General features: G+C 52.1%; 1 long non-coding RNA gene and 1 pseudogene across 1 annotated transcript in view; one reads left to right on the plus strand and one right to left on the minus strand.

Annotated features, from left to right (window-relative positions):
• The window catches only part of LOC146757656 (uncharacterized), a 594671-nt gene that overhangs the window by 180776 nt on the left and 397293 nt on the right, over nt 1-16602 (plus strand). The gene's annotated exons all lie outside the window — the stretch shown is intronic.
• LOC146757661 (uncharacterized) lies at nt 5698-8297 on the minus strand (annotated as a pseudogene).

Below are 16602 nucleotides of genomic sequence, written 5' to 3' on the forward strand. Positions count from 1 at the left end.
AGAGGGAGGGTACTGGGGCTGCTTGGCAGCGTGAGGAGCTCCATCCTTTAGGACTTTGGAGCAGGTGATGTGAGAGAGGGTGGGGAAGGCCACAGGGGTGCAGGACATGGTGTGCATGGCATGGAGCTGGGGAAGCCTCCCAGCACTTTGATGTGGCCACAGCCAGGCAGGGACAGATCCCAGCAGTCCCTGCTGAGCATGAGAACAAGGACACAGACACACAGCGTGTAGCTTTGCTGAGGGATTTATTGATCATCATGGGATGTCACTGATCATCAGGGTCTTCACTGGGCATCAGAGGATGTCAGAGGGCAGCACTGGCAAGGAGGAGCCTTGTCCCTGCAGGGTTTGTCCCCAGGGACTCAGGGCAGGAGAAGGACTGGCAGCAGCCAAGAGACCCGGGGCAGGACATGGGTCCCCTGGGGACGGAAGCCACAGCCCCTGTCCCAGCTGCATGGTGACTCTGGGCCATCCATAGGGCACTCTGAGCCTGCCCCCTCCAGATCCGTTCCTCTGCACGACCCCATAGAGCGCAAGGGAAGGGCTGGAGGTGACAGTGCCCAGGTCCTGCTGGAACAGGCCACGGACAGTCCCCTCCATGCCATCAATTAATTCCCAGCCCCTGATGCCTGGTCCTCAGGGCTGCGGAGGCACCCAGGGTCCCCCAAGTGCCCTGTGGTGCAGGGACCCATTGTGAGCACTAGAACAACGTGGCCAAGTCACGGTCCTGTAACCTGCTCAGCCCCAACTGCCCCCCATTGCCTCCTTCCCCTGCCCATTGCTCGCCAATATCAGGAGGGTGCCCAACAGCAGCCTTAAGGCCCGAATGGTGCCCCAAGGACCAGGGAACTGAGAGAACAGCAACACATCCCAGCCCCATCCTCGCCCCAGGGTCACCCCTCAACTCACAGCTCCAGGAGAGGGAGAAAGCAGAGATGGGTCAGCACTGCCAGGTGGGGCAGGCAGCAGTGCCAGCATCATAATGGGCAGCTGGCCGTGATGTCACCGCGTTGCCGTGGTGCCGTTTGTGACACGGCCACCCGGGAGGGGGGTGAAGGCAGAGCACCGAGGAGGGTCCTGCATCCTGAAGGAGCATCTGGTACAGAGCAGACGCATCTGAAGGATGAGCTCCAGCATGGCCGGTGCCAAGAAGGAGCAACCCAGAATGAGCAAGAACGGCCCCAGGGTGGGCCATGCCTCTGGACAAACATGTAGTAATACTGAAGGTACACGGACCCACAGCCACCACGGGAGCGGTGCTGCAGCCAGTCTTGGGATGGAGATGACACTTTCCATCTGCCACCTCCCTCCTGCCCAGCAGTGGGAGAGGGGTGCCGGGAAGCGGCAGATGCAGAGTGTGACCTGCTTTTCCTTTCATCTGCAGAGCGAGTTGCCGTCTGGGATGCGGTGGCCGCCTTCGTACACAAGCAGCTCCTGGTGCACAAGGTGCGTTTGTTGGCTGCCAGGTTCCTCCTCGCCCTGTCCGGCTCAGCCTGGACTTCCTCTGCGTCTTCCCCTGCACACACGGCAGGAAGCTCACCCCACGTTTCCCCGCTGAGCTGCGTTTGAGAGGGAGGGAGAGGGGAAGGAGAGGGCTGTGCAGCCCCAAAGCCGTCCCCGCTGCCCTGGCTTGTGCCTCTGAACAGCAGGAGGGGGCTCCTGAGCTCTGCCCCCGCACAGGACCACCTCCAGCTCTTCCTCCAGCCAGCCCATAATGCGTCCACCCTTTCTTCCTCCTCCACTCGCAGGGGGTCTGGATTCCCACCTTTGGCTCCTTTGACATCATCTCCAGGGAGATCAGGATGCAGGACAGGACCGTGACCCTGTGCTGGCCCGTGTTTCACCTGGCCAGCAACCTCATAGCTGTGCACCACCTCAAGTCCCGCAGAGGGTCCCTGCCAGGTAGGAGGGGGGATTAAACCCTTGCTGGCTTCATGGACAGGGCAAACAGGGCGACCACATCCCTTCTCAGAAGCACACCTCCCCCTTGCAGGAGCCCATCCAAACGCGGGGCCGTTATGGATGATGTCCCTTAGTTCTAGGGAAGCAGCTGTGGAACAGCAACCGTATCATCAACCCCGTCCCTGGTATTTTCTCAGTCGACAGGAAGGTGGAGCCCCTGCAGTGCAGCCAGGTGGCTGCAGATGCCTCTGTGAGCTGGCAGACAGTGCGGAAGTGCATCCAAAGCACCGTATCGCTGCTCTCCAGCTGCCTGCGGAATGGGGAGAACGTGGCCGTGGTCCTGAAGGACGTCGGAGTGCTCCTCATTGACAGGCTGACCTTCCAAATGAAGTTCTATCATGACTTCCTCGAGAAGCTGTCAGGGAAAGCGAACTTCAGGAGAGCCGTTCGCATGGTGAGCCATAGGTTTCTCCGTGGTCCGGGCAGTCCTGTGAGCCTTGAGGAGCTCACACATGGCCCACTAGGACCTGGGCCTGAGCCGTGATCTGAGCCATGCAGGTGCTGCGGTGCTGGCAGCTCTCCCTGCCTCGGGCTCCTCGTGTTCCCTGTGCCTCAGCTGTGACCAAGATGTCCCACAACCTCCCTGTTCCTCCCCTGCAGGCCCCTTCGCTGCTGGACATGGGGGTGTCCCGTGTGACACCGGTGGCTTCCCTGGTGTTCTCAAAATGCCTTTTGGTCTTACCCAAGTGAGTATTTTTCTGCTGCTTGATGCAGCTGCTCAGCTCTCATTCCGTAGCGCTTGTGCCTCGTGTCCATCAGTGTCCTGCCCAGGAGGATGTGCCAGAGAATCACAGAACGATTGGAGCAGGCAGGAACCCTAAAAGGGCACCCGGTCCCACTGCCCTGCGGGGAACAGGGACACCTACCTCCAAATGAGGTTGCTCTGAGCCTGGTCCAGCCAGGCCTTGAATGCCTGTCCGGGCACCCAGCACCTCTCTGGGCAAGACATCCCAGTGCCTCACCACCCTCCAGCTAAAACCTTCTTCCTCCCATCCAAAGCCAGTCTTCCCTCTTTCCGCCTGAAACTGTTTCCCCTCCTCCTATCCCAAGTGACCCTGCTAACGGCTTTAGAAAGCCTTCATGCAGCATGAAAACGTGCTTGCGAGCAGGCAAGCAGAGAGAGCAGCAAGGATTGCTGTTGCACTGCGTCACACCGCTCACTGCCTTCTCCTCGCTTACAGGTTCCAAATGGAGTTAGTCTCCAAACTGCCGCCCATGCGATGCCGCAAGTCCTCCGGGAGCTTGTTTGGGGCACAGAAGTCAACAGAAGAAGAGACTTTGCCACCTCTTACTGGGAACAAGAAAGGTAAAGTGGCTTCCAGCTCCTTTCCACAGCATGAGCAACCAACTGGAGGTGGGCAGTCCCTTGCTGACCATCAGCCCAGGGCTCTCACTTGCAGCATACCATCCTGCCGGCACAGCACGGCCTCTTCCCCTTAGGTTATGGTTGGCCTATCCAAAAGGAAGGTGCTGGGTGTGACGTACCCCCATCCCTGGCTATGGCAGGAGGATGTGGGGATCTCAGGCCTTGCCCTCCCCCACTGCAGGGACAGGGACCTCAAAAGTCACCCTGCCGCCTTCTTGTCACCAGCCAGCTCCTCTTTCCCAAAGCCAGCGTCCCTCATGCAGCCCAAAACAGAGCTGAACTGCAGAGAGGAGGAGTGGGGACAGAGATGGTTTCAGGGCGGGTTCTGGGAAAGAGGTCTGAGTTGAGTGCTGCTTGTGAGCGAGCCAAAGGCTTGACGGCGAATCTCCTCTTCCTTCCCTACTGCAGTGAGATTTGATAACACTCCAACATACATCAGGCGCCTCAGCACTGCAAGTGTTGATAGAGAGCAGTTTCAAAAAGTAAAGAACACACTGCGGAGGGAGAGCATTGCCAACAGGTGAGGCTGGAGGCTGTGGTCTGGGATGTGCATGGGGGTGACTCAACAAGAGCCCATTCCCTAACTCCAAAGGGTCGCTGCTTGTTTGTGGCCTCCCGGGAGTGCCGGGATGGGGATGTCAGGAGCCCCCCAGTTCACAGGGCTGGCCCCTCTCCACATCACCAGAGAGCCCCGGGGCAACCGGTCAGCTGTCTGTGGGGAAGGCTGCATTACAGCCCAGGCTCCTGGCTCAGGCTTGAGGGATGTGGCTTCAAAGCCATCAGCCACTCAGGCGGACCCCTCCCGCTCTGTCCTTTCAGTGTTCTGCCACCCATCTGGGCAGTGCCCGTAGCCCCAGAGCAGCCGATGAGCTGCCAGCTGCAGGGCCTAGAGGGAACAGAGAGCCAAGAAAACCTGGCCCGAACAAGACGTGTCAAGTTCCTCGATGAAGAAGGAGGAGCAGAGGAAGCCCAGCGTGAGGCCTCATGCAGCCAAGAGCAACCATCTTGCTCAAGGGCCTCATCCAGCCTATCCTTAGAGTCCCCAGACAAACCAAACATGCTGGCGCTTCGGGCATGCGACTCAGTGAGACTTCTCAGGAAGAGGGTTAAGAAGATCAGGGAGGCACAGGAGCAACCAAAGGAAATGGCAGCAGCACGTTCTTGTGGTGAGACCAGCCGTCCCAAGCAGTCCACCCGCAACAGATCTGTATTGCTGCCACCCATAAGGGAAGAAAATGAGTCTCCCACTGAAAAGATGGCAGCAGAAACATCTCGTGGCGAGCCCAGCCTGCCCGAGGAGCCGCCCGTTGTCAGATCTGTGTTCCTGCCAGCCATAAAGGAAGGAACGGGGTCTCCCAGGGGTCAGTCTCCAAAGACCAAAGACCCACCCCGCAGGAAGGGCACACACTACCCACGCTGATGCGGGCGTGGGGTGTCCAGGACAGTCAGAGCTCCACTGGAGGCTGCGAAACAGCTGCTGAGTTCCATCTGTGCCACTGAGACCCATTTGTGTCATTCCTGCATGCCACCTCCCTGAAGAAAAGCAAAGGAACAAGGAGAGAGAGCGAGGACTCTTCCAAGACCCCTTGCCTCTTTAGGAGCAAAACCCTATAGCTGGAAGTGTTTGAGGCAAGGGATAAAAAATGTCATGGCTTAGTAATATTGCTATTCTATAGCAATATTATTGCTACATCTATATTATTATATATCTATATCCATTATCTCTATCTATTAATATATATGTAATATATAACTATATCTATTATACATCTATATTCTATTATCTATAGAATATTGTATTCTCTTGCTATTCTACATCACAACATCATACTTAATATAAACATCTAAATACAAATAAACAATCATAAAAACACAATATGCACACTGGTCTGTATACATATATATACACAGAGTTACCGACTGCACTGCCCTAGCATCAAATTCCCTTGTGGTATACAATGAACATCCCCCCTAACCCTCACCCTCACCCTAACCCTCACCCTCACCCTAACCCTCACCCTAACCCTATCCCTATCCCTATCCCTATACCTATCCCTATCCCTATCCCTAACCCTTACCCTACACTATTCCTAACCTCTCCCTTCTTCTACCTTTCCAAGCCCCTGGACTGGCCCATTGCCTTTTGGCTGGCAGGGCACCTGGCAGGCTGGAATTTGGCCTTGGAGGCCTTCCTTTGCACTGTGTTATGGAAAAGGGACGGGAAGGGAAGGGAAGGGAAGGGAAGGGAAGGGAAGGGAAGGGAAGGGAAGGGAAGGGAAGGGAAGGGAAGGGAAGGGAAGGGAAGGGAAGGGAAGGGAAGGGAAGGGAAGGGAAGGGAAGGGAAGGGAAGGAAGGGGGATCCAGTATGTTCAGTGGGGAGTCGGGAAGATTGTGAGCCTGAAGTACTCAGCCAATGAGGAACCGGGGCAGAAGGAGATCAGCGTGGAGTAACACGGCCTAAAAGATGCAACGCTGCTTTCTGCATGCTCTCCTGCTTGCAGGGGACCTGCCATTGCAATTACCAATCAAAGCTGCTTGATCACAGATAGCATCCTGGTCAGTGATCTGGGTGTTTCTTCACTGGGCACCAGAGGGCAGAACTAGTAATCAGAGCCCCATTATCTGACTCAGTTCTTTCTGGGGTGCCACGCAGCCACAGGACTTTTTTCTTGAGACCTAATATGGTGTTTAGAGGGCAGTACTGCATGATGGGGTACTGCATATGTTTCAAGCTGCCCAGCGGTTGCCTCCACCATGGTAAGCACATAATGATCTGGACAGGCTGGATGGCTGGGTTGAACTCATTGGGATGAGGTTCAACAAGACCAAGAGCCGGGTCCAGCACTTTGGCCACAGCATCCCCAGGCAAAGCTTCAGGCGTGGGGCAGAGCGGCTGGAAGGCTGTGTAGAGGAACTGGACCTGGGGGCATTGATCGATGCTCAGCTGAACTTGAGCCAGTGATGTGCCCAGCAAGCCAAGAAGCCCAACAGCATCCTGGCTTGTATCAGAAACAGCATTGGCAGCAGGAACGGGGCCGTGATTGTCCCCTTGTACTCAGATCTGGTGAGGCTGCACCTCCCAGATGTGTCCACTTTTGGACCCCTCACTGCAAGGAAGACATCACAACCCTGGAGTGTGTCCAGAGAAAATGACTGCGGTCATCTGAAGGCTTTGTTGGTTGTCGGAGGGCTCCACTGACTCCACTGGTTGTCAGAGATGTTCATTGAACATCACAAGGCTCCATTAATCAAGGAGGGGAGTCACTGGTCATCAGAGGGCTTCATTGGTCATCAGGAGATTAGAGGTGTCCGTGGGAGGGGTTATGCGAACTTTGCTTTGGATAATGGGGTTGGGGTATCGATGCAAGAGGCCTAAAGCAGACCCAAAGGAGGGCCAAGTGGCTGCAGTAAGAGAGCAGCTAAAAGGAGGGTGATGTGGTCACACTGTGTCCAAGCAGAGGTGAATCAAAGTGTAACAGGTTTGGGAGGAATTGTATGGAGGAGCAGAGAGAGAGCAGAGGGAGGGTACTGGGGCTGCTTGGCAGCGTGAGGAGCTCCATCCTTTAGGACTTTGGAGCAGGTGATGTGAGAGAGGGTGGGGAAGGCCACAGGGGTGCAGGACATGGTGTGCATGGCATGGAGCTGGGGAAGCCTCCCAGCACTTTGATGTGGCCACAGCCAGGCAGGGACAGATCCCAGCCGGACGGCTCCGGCCCGCAGCGGCTGCAGCGGCGCTGCCGTGAAGGGCGGCCCCGGCTGCGGCAGCGCCGCTGTCTGAGGTGAGAGCCGGGCGGCCTCGAGCCGGCTGTCAACGGCTGCTCCCGCCTGCTGCGGCTCAGCCAATCGGAGCCGGCGGCGCTGCCGTTGACCAATGAGAGGCCGGGCGAGGGGCGTCGCGTGGCCCCTGGTTGGAGGCGGGTGGGCAGGGGGCGGGGCGGAGCGGCGGTGGGGGAGGGGTTTAGGGGTGCGCGCTATTCTAGCAAGAAATGGGATGGGATGGGATGTGGGATTGGGATGAGGGATTGGGATTGGCAGGTGAGAGGTGGGGTTGGGAATGAGATTTGGAACGTCGGGTTGGGATTGTTGGCTGTGGGATTGCGAAAATTGGGATTGGGGTGCGAGGATATGAAAAGGAGATCAGAAAATGGGACGTGTATGGGATGGACTCCAGAAATGGATATGGGATCGACATGGGAAGAATATGGGATGGATATGGGATGGGGTATGGATATGGGATGGGGTTGGGATTACAACTGGATAAATATATGGAATGGACGTGGGATGGACGTGGGAATACGGATTTGGAATGGATATAGATACGGGGTACAGGATGGGGATAGGATGTGGGGACACAGACACAGGATGGGTTTGAGATGGCTATGGGGCTGATATGATGGATATGGGATGGGCTATGGATACACAACAGGATATGGGATGGGATAAAGTCATGAGATGTGGACATAGGATGGCTGATCAGATGGGGCTGTAGTGGTTATGGGGCCATAGGGGCTACAGGATCAGGATGCTGCAGTGACCTCTGTCCCCAAATTTCCCTCCCGCTGTGACACATGGAGTCCCACAACTATTCCTCTTTCCTTTATTCACATATGGGGGCCGGGGGGGGGCATCCCCAATCTGCCGTTATCAAGAAAGAAATCTTAATAAGAAAAGTAAGGGTTGTCACCCCCACCCCATGGGAACAATGGTGGTCTGTGGGGGTGGACACAGATGAGGTGCCCTGAGGAGTGTCCCCAACTTTGGGCTGTGACACCACAGGGGTGACACAGGTATCCCCGACTTCGTGGTGTGACACTGAGGGGGTGTCCTCAACCCTGGCGTGTGGTGTGGGTATGTCACCAACTCTGGCATGCGACACTCTGAGAGTAACATGGGGATGTCCCCAGCTATGGGGGTGAGGCACCGTGATGCCGTATCCCCATTTGCCCCGGGAAGTCCTCGAGCTGGTCATGGTGTTCCCAGCTTCAGTGCAGTGTCCCCAGGGGGGACCTTTTGTCCCCTCTGCATGATGGTGACACCCAACGCTGGCTGCCAAAAGTGACACCCAATGACGATGACACTGCATCACAGAACCTGCAGCAGCTCCAAGTTTGTGCTACATGTCCTACGGTCACTCCAAGCTCTGGGACAGGTCCTGCTGTCACTCCACCCCTCATAATGAGCTCTGCAGTCACTCCTGCTACAGGTCCTCTAGCTGTTCCAAGTACTGCAATAAGAAAATGAAACAAATGCCTATCAAGGGAGGTGCAATATGCCAGGATGTACAGCCCTGTGGTTGCTCCAACCCCTCCAATGAGCCAAGTGGCTGCTCCAACTTCAGTCACAGGTCCTGCGGTGATTCCAGCTCTAGCAATGAGTTCTGCAGTTGCTCCAACTCCTGCAACAGCCCAACAGCCACTCCAGTTCCTACAGTGAACCTTGAGGCTGTTAAAACCCCTGCCACATGTCCTGGACTTGCAAACAGATATGCATATGTATTAGCATCTTTGCATGTATTTTTACATCTGCATACGTTATATATATGTGAGAATATACCGTAAGTAAGCATGTGTTTATATATAGAGATATAGATCTATGTCATAATCATAAGCATAACCCTTTTCTTTTTCTCTGTCTTAGTAAATAGCTTTAACCCAACAAATTCTAAACCACAGCACTGCCGAGTCCCTTACAGATCTCCTTGGGACTCTTGAAAGGAATGAGGAATAGAAGATTAGGGAGCTCTTTCTTTCTTCTCATTTCCTAATCACATCACAGCCTCCTGGATATTTTCCTCTTTACTCCAGCTGCTCTTCGAGACCCCAGCACCAGCCTCTGTGCACTTCAGTTTGTCTCAGAGAAATCAGCCTGTTTACAGGACAAGTGAACTGTTAATGTCTGCAGAAAACAACTATAACTTAAGCTGACTGTATCCATTTCGGTAGGTGAGGCTGAAAGCACAACCTGTGTGACTGTTCACAAAACAAGCGACTTACTGAAGAAATATTTGGGAGTCTCAGAGCTGTGTTGAAAGTTGACCACCCCTTTTAGATTTCTGCCTCCAATCCTTATTCCTTCCCTAAGAACAGGAAATGGAAAATCCCTGCCTTGGCTCTCCTCTTGCAAAGCACCCTTACAACATTCAGTTGTGCAGTGGAGCTGTGATCCCCCTGCCCCAGGCAGCAGCTGTGGCAGCACAAGCCCTGCCGGGGGGCTCCTTCCCCCCACACGTCTCCCCGCAGCGCCCTGGGCAGCTTCCCGAGCAGGATGACTGCTGACCCTGGCAGGCGGCAGAGTAAGATGTATTTTTCACCAGTGGACAGACTGATTCCAGAAGCATGGCTTTGAGTTGCAGTATCAAACTCTATAACCCAGAATTAGGTTATAAAGCAGGAATACGTTTATTAGGCACTGAATGCAAAGGGGATCACACTTCTCTTGCACACCAGAAAACAGAAGTGTTACCCATTTGAAAGCCAAGCTGATACATATTCAACAGATTTCCTGGAATTCATCTACATATTCATTATTTTCCAGGAAATCACTTACATTCTGCCCCTCCCTCCAGCACATGGGCTGTTTGTAGCTGGGTTCTTCCTCCGGAGGTTGTGGGGATGAAGTCAGACGTCTTCCTTGCAAAGGCTCAAAGTCTTCCTCACTCCGTCCTTTTTACCCCATCATGTTTGATTGAACTAGTCTGTTTCTGGACGGCTTCTTGGGCTATGTTCCTTTTAGTATGCAGGATGTTCTTCCCTTATCATAACTGCACATCCTACTTGGTTATGGGCCCACATACCTGACTTTTAACTTTGAGATTTACTCTTTTACTCTATCAGTTTACTAACAGATCGTGGTTGCCTAGCAGAAGTGCAAATGCCTCATCTGGAAATCTCTCTGTGCGGAGCGCTGCGGGGCACTGGGAGGCAGAGCGAGTCCGGTCCCGATGGGTTGCGGCATTGCGGGCAGTGCCCGCATGCACCAGGGCGCGGACACAGGTGGGGCGTAGTGGTGGTTGGTGCCTGCGTGCACCAGGGTCGGTCACATATGCGAGACATATGGGTCATGGGTACTTGGTGTGTGCGTCTGTTCTGTGTACCTGGGCTGTGAATATCCAGAACGTAGGGGGTGGTCCCCTGTGGCACTAGTTTTGATGATGAAACTGTCCAGCATTACATCAAGGAGATCTGTGATCTGTTCAAGACTTCCCCATATTTTGGCCTGAATAGAAGGATACATCTGCATTTCATTTATTGTCGTCGTTATAGGCTTAGCAAGGATAGCAGTGACTCGCTGGCGCTGTGCATTGTCATTGTGTTTGCTGAATCAGACCAGACTGGACAGCCAGGGAGTCGTATACTCCAGACAAAGACGTTTCAATTCAAGACTAGATTTGTTAAATCCTGAAATACACTCTTTCAAGCACTCTAGGGTAAGACCTCTACAGTGCCTGTCCTTGCTTCTTTCACTTCTGCTCAACCATGTGGCATCTAATTTCTGGAAAGAGTTGGCCACTTTGACTTCCCACCAGGAGAATGGCGTGATATGCCTGGCCTTATCATCTGTAGGGGACTCTTTCTCACCCTGCTCGTTTGGGGTTCAGCTCCCTGGCTCCTTTTATCACAAGGTTATCCATTTAGCTGACCATGGGAAGCCAGTTGATGTTATCCTTGATGATTTCAGTAGAGCTTTTGAAACTGTTTCTGACTGCACCCTTCTGGGCAGAATGTCCTGCATACGGATAGACAGAAACAGAATGTGGTGGTTGAGCAGTTGGCCAATAGGTGAGGTCCAAATGATTAGAGTCAACAGGTTCCATTGGGCTGGTAGATGGTCACTGTCAGGGTTCCCCAGGGCTCCATTTTAGGGCTGCTTCTCTTTCATGTTTTTGCGGATGACTTGCATGCAGGACTAGAAGATGTTCTGAGCAAGTTTGCTGCTGATACCAGATGAGGAGGTGCTGTTGCTTCCACTGAGGGTGGAGAGGACTTGCAGAGATATGTGGACAAGTCAGAGAACTGGGTACCAGTTGGTACTAAGCACCAAGTGCAGAAAGTATAACAAGTGCCTGATTGTGCACCTGGGTAGGGGCAACCCTGGACATACACACTGACTGGATATGGGACACTGGAGAGCGGTCTGACTGAATAGGATTGGGGGTCCTGGTCAACATCAGATTGAACATGAGTCAACAGTGAGCCCAAGCAGCCAGGAAGGCCAATGGTCCCCTGGAGTGCATCAAGCAAGGTATTGCCAGCTTAGTGAGTGTCACGGGTTACCTAGATTTACCTTTGCCCGTGACAGGGGGCAGCTGCCCTGTAGGGCCCCCAGCCCAGAGAAGAAGGGAAAGGGGAATGGGAAAAAGAACAGCGGCAGCAATCTAAGGAGGAAAATTTATTTTACTAAATATGATATCGGAATACAAGATAACACAATATAATACAATATGATTGAGGCTAATAAATCAAACAAAACAGAGAGAGAGAGAGAGTCCCCAGAAAACCGAGAGGCCTACTGTGAACTCTAGGTGACACGACTGGAATGCTTCCCACTCCCCGAGAGTCCAAGAGAGAGAGAAAACTCCAGCCTGGGAGCGAGATTATATACGTCCTCCTCCCGTGACTTATCTCTGACCGCGACGTCAGATGTGCCACGGACATCCTACAAAAATGACCAAGGCGAGGAGGGATGCTGCCAGGCACAGTAGTTAGTGTAGGAATAGAATGTGTTTCCTGCTTTAGAGATGGAAAAGGAGGAATTAGCTATCAAAAAGGGAAGATCCACGAAGAGAAGCAGAGATTGATTCTCAGGGCCTGATTTCTACTCATGGGTGGAAGTGATGTTTATCATGGATAAGTTGTTTACTGGACAAGAAAGAGGCACGATTAGGTGGGCAGCTATGCAAGAGTAGGAATGGAGCACAGAAGGAAGGTTGGGCCCTGGGGAGAGGTGGAGAGAGGAAGGATCCCGAGGATAAACTGTACTGGTTGCTGTCTCTGTCTTTGTGACTGTTAAATTTCACACTTGTGAAAGTGCTATCTAAGAAGCTGTTACGGTACAAGGGGTGTCTAAGAAATATCTAGAAGACCCCCTGGGCTGTGTTTTGGCTCACTGAAGAGTCTTTGCTGGCGAGCCAGGGGGAATACGGAGTAAGAAACCAGGATCATAAATGAAGTTCTGGGACCAGTTTTTATAATTAATTGTGAGACCTAGTGCTGTGTGTTAGTGGGAAGTGAAGAAAGGTATTGCTTGATTATTGATGGTACAATGGAAGTGTAATGGAGGTACCAAAAGTGAATAGTGGAATTGTGGAGGAAAAAAAAAACACACACACACACACACACACACACACAAAAAAAAAAAAAAAAAAAAAAAAAAAGGCAAAAGGGGTAAGGAAAAGCGGTGAGTCAGAAATATAATATCTTTCTAAGTCTGTGATCTGCTCTAGCCAAAGTAGAGAGAACACATCCTCTGCACTGTGCCCCCCGCCCCTCCCCCCAAACCTCAGAATCAGCACTCTCTAAGAGGGGGAGAGAGTAAGAGAGAGAGAGCGAGCTGTGGGCCAGAGACTCTTATAGAAAACAAAGTGTTACCTGCGAAGGAGAAAAGACAGGGACATTGGAAGCGAGAATAGTCTTTCCTCCTCGGTTACCTGAAAGAAAGAGAGAAGACAAATTCTGGTCCTGAAAGAATTAGAAGGGTTATAAAGGAGTGTGAAAAAGAGGGTAAGAATCCACTGAAGGCTGCACACGTTCAGCTCAACATAGCAACCTATGTTTGCTGACCAATAGCAATTAGCACATTAGTTTAAGAACCAATTTATTAGTTTAGCAAAAGGAATCCACAAGCTACAGTTGTAAAACTGTCCATTTCAGCTTTACTGGGTGAAGAGTCTTGTTTTTCCTCAATAATTTTACACTTGGTGATTTTGCCTCACAATAAGGACTGCATTCGCAACAGAATTCTTGTGTCTTTTGCCTCAAAACGGGACACGGGCATTTTCCTCACGTTCCACATGCATTGTTTTTAGAAAGTGGCACCCCCTGGCCTAACAAGCAATGGAAATCTTGCAAACCGGGGAAGAGCGGATGGAAGTGAGTCAGAGGTTTCAGTGATGAAGCTGATGGTGAACAAATGGGGAAGAAGTAGGTGGGCGCTCGACCACCCTGGATACCACTGAGCACACCCGGAGCTTTGCCCTCCCCCCTAAGCCCCCCCACACCTCACCAGGAGATCCCCGAGGGCTCTCCGTTCCCCCCCGGCTTCTTTGCCCCCCACCGCCCCCGAGGCCCACTCAGGCTTCAGGCCCTGCGTGTACAGGCCGCGTTGCCATGGCGACAGCGCGCCTTCCCCCCTCTCTGCGCGCACTCGAAACTGCCACCACGGCGACAGCGCATGCGTGACGACGTCGGCATAGCAACAGCGCGTCAGCGCGCCTGCGCCTGTGCTCGTTGCCCGAGCGGCGCCAGCCGTGCCGTCATCACCCCGCGCCCCGAGGAAGAGGCGGCCGTGCCGAAGTCGAGCTGCTCTCCGCACTGCTGCAGCGCCGCCGGGCAACCCCGGGGCTCCGAGCGCCGCCTCCGCTTCTGCAAGTGGCTGTTCTGGGGGAGGCCTGAAGGGGTCCCCTCCGCGGGCGCCGCGAGCCGCCCTGCGTTGGCCCCGCGGGGCCTCTGTGGCACTCAGGGCTTCTGTTGGACGGCGGGATGTTCCCTGTGCCTCCTCCCCTCCCAGGGGTACCTCGTTGCCCCACCCCACGCCCCCATTCTGACCCCTAGGCTCCCCTATCTGTGCCCCCCCCGCCCCCGTCCTCCCGTCCCCGTTTCTGACCCCTACAATACACTGTCGTCCCCCATGAGTCTTTGTTTTGTGACTTACTTAGAGAGAAAGAGGCGTCGTTATTTGAGAGAACGGGCCGTGGTGGAGATGTTACACGACCCCACGTTTATTCCTCAGAATTCTGATCCAAATTCCAGTCCAAACCAAGGCCATGATCCTGAGAGAGTCAGGCGTACACCAAGTATGTGGCATATGTGCACAAGGTCTGCACCAGGTGAGTATGGCGGTACATGAGCAGCAACGTCTGGCAGAGGGCAAAGAAGACCCCTTTGAATGAAATGATTACTAAGCTTCATGACTTTGAGCTACGTTTAACCCCTCTACGTGCTTATGTTTCAGCCCCTGTGAAAGTAACTGAAAGACTGGATAGAGTAGAGAGTAATCAGGAAGGTAGGATGGAGGAACTGTCTGCTGTGCTTCATCGTGATGAGCCCTGTGAACCCGTGGTGAGATGGGACACAGCTGATGAGGATCAGGATGATCAAAACAGCCTGCTGGAGGGGCTGATCAAACTGGTTTCCTCCCAGCCTGCATCATCCAGTGTCTCAGCTGTTAAGACGTCCTCCTGGCTTGCGGAATCAAACTCTATAATCCAGAGATGGGTTATAAAGCAGGTATGTTTATTCCAGCGTTGCGCAGTGCCAGGTGCAAGGGGGATAGCTCCTTCAAACTTGCACACCGACTTGTAAAATCGGGACACAGTTATAGGTACATTTAATACATAGTCAATGATTTCTCGGAATTCTGATACATAGTCAATGATTTCTTAGACTTCTAATACATAGTCAATAGTTCTAGGAATTCTGGTACATATTCAATAGCTCTTTAGCATACAGACCCCCTCTTGTCTTTAGCATGCTGACCCCCTCTTGTTCTTATCAGGGGGAATGCAACTCCTCTTCTGGTCGTCCGTGAGGTCTCACTCCTTATCTGCATCCTCCCTGCTCTCTCAGGCCCCTTGTTTCTTTTACTTGTTACCTTTAAGTTTCTTTTACTTATTTCTATAAACTACCTTTAAGTTTCCTTTACTTGTTTCTATAAACTACCTTTAACTATCCCCCTTTTAGCCCCCCTTTATTCCGAATTCCAGCAGAGCTTCTGTTTCCTGCTTCACTGTTCATTCCCCCCTTTTCTTCAATCTAGCAGGATTTCTCTCCTGCTAGATCATTCCTTTTCTGGTGTGTGGCTAGCTGTTCTGCTATTCCCTTAATTGCACTTTTGTATATTTTATATGTAGTTAATCCAGTCTATGTTCTTGTTGATTGTCATCCACCAAAACAGTGACTCCAATCCTGCAGCAATTTGATTTCTTGCCTTAAATTTATCAGGGACACCTCTAGGTACCCCAACTAAATCTATATACATTTCTTTTCCAAATGCCAGGGTGAATGGTATAACTAATTGAACAAGTGCACAGGTGCCTCCCCAGTTAGATGGTTAAGCTGGACCATAAAAATCTTTCCCCCACAGTACCACCGGAGATTTGCCCTGGAGATTCCCAATCTTGAATAATTTCCTGCTGAATCCTCCATAACATCCAAGACCTCATCACTGCATAAGGAAAAGTTTCCTATAGGCCTGGTAGCCTTCACACCCTGCTGTGAGAGGCAAGCTGTATGGTTACCTACTGCTGTAGAGAGCGCAGGAGGGATCTTGACATCTGTATCAGGCATTGGAGGAAACAAGAGAGAGGTCTGCACTCTCTATTTCCCCAGGCAGTTTTCTCTTGATACAGGGCAATCATGCATCACATTCCCTTGGGGTCCTTGGTCCATCCCAGCAGAATGGGTACCACCTGAGCTATTGGCCGTCCCGATGCACAAGTGTAGCAATTGCTATGGTTGGGACTCTGGACAGTATACTTAGTCCATTCTACCCAGGCATTAACGTCCCCATATCTTGTTTCAGTTTCAAATGTTTGTCTAAGATCTTTTATCTCCTTAATTGTCATAACTGCAGGGTTTTCAGGAAGATTTTCTACCCCTTTTTAAGCTCTTCCCTATCCTGGACATTCTGGGTATTTTCAAGGAGTGTCTCTGTCCAGCCTCAATTGGCAGTTGTCCACCATACATCATTCCATACACCACAAGAGTCCCTTATTCATATCAAAACTATCAGTTGGTCCCTCCCCTGCATTATTGTCAAATTTCACCTTTTCCAGATAATTATCAGGATAGCAAATGGGTACAGCAGTAAAAACTTTTTTGTTACAAGGAAAACTTTTTGTGAGTATTGGTTCTATATAGGTTATAATACTCTCCCACTTACATATACAATTCATTTACCTATTCGAGGAGAAGTGAAAGGTTAGTTAAAATAATAAAAAATATATATGCATATAAAAAAACTTTTCATGATTTCCTTCTAATTCTTATCTTTTAAAGGTTTTTCTATGGCCACAGTTCCCACGCCTCAGGGCTAGTGGATACCTATACCAGTGTGTC

The sequence above is a fragment of the Coturnix japonica genome, chromosome 20 (assembly GCF_054131305.1).
Source record: "Coturnix japonica strain WE chromosome 20, WE-NBRP24, whole genome shotgun sequence".
Lineage (NCBI taxonomy): Eukaryota > Metazoa > Chordata > Aves > Galliformes > Phasianidae > Coturnix > Coturnix japonica.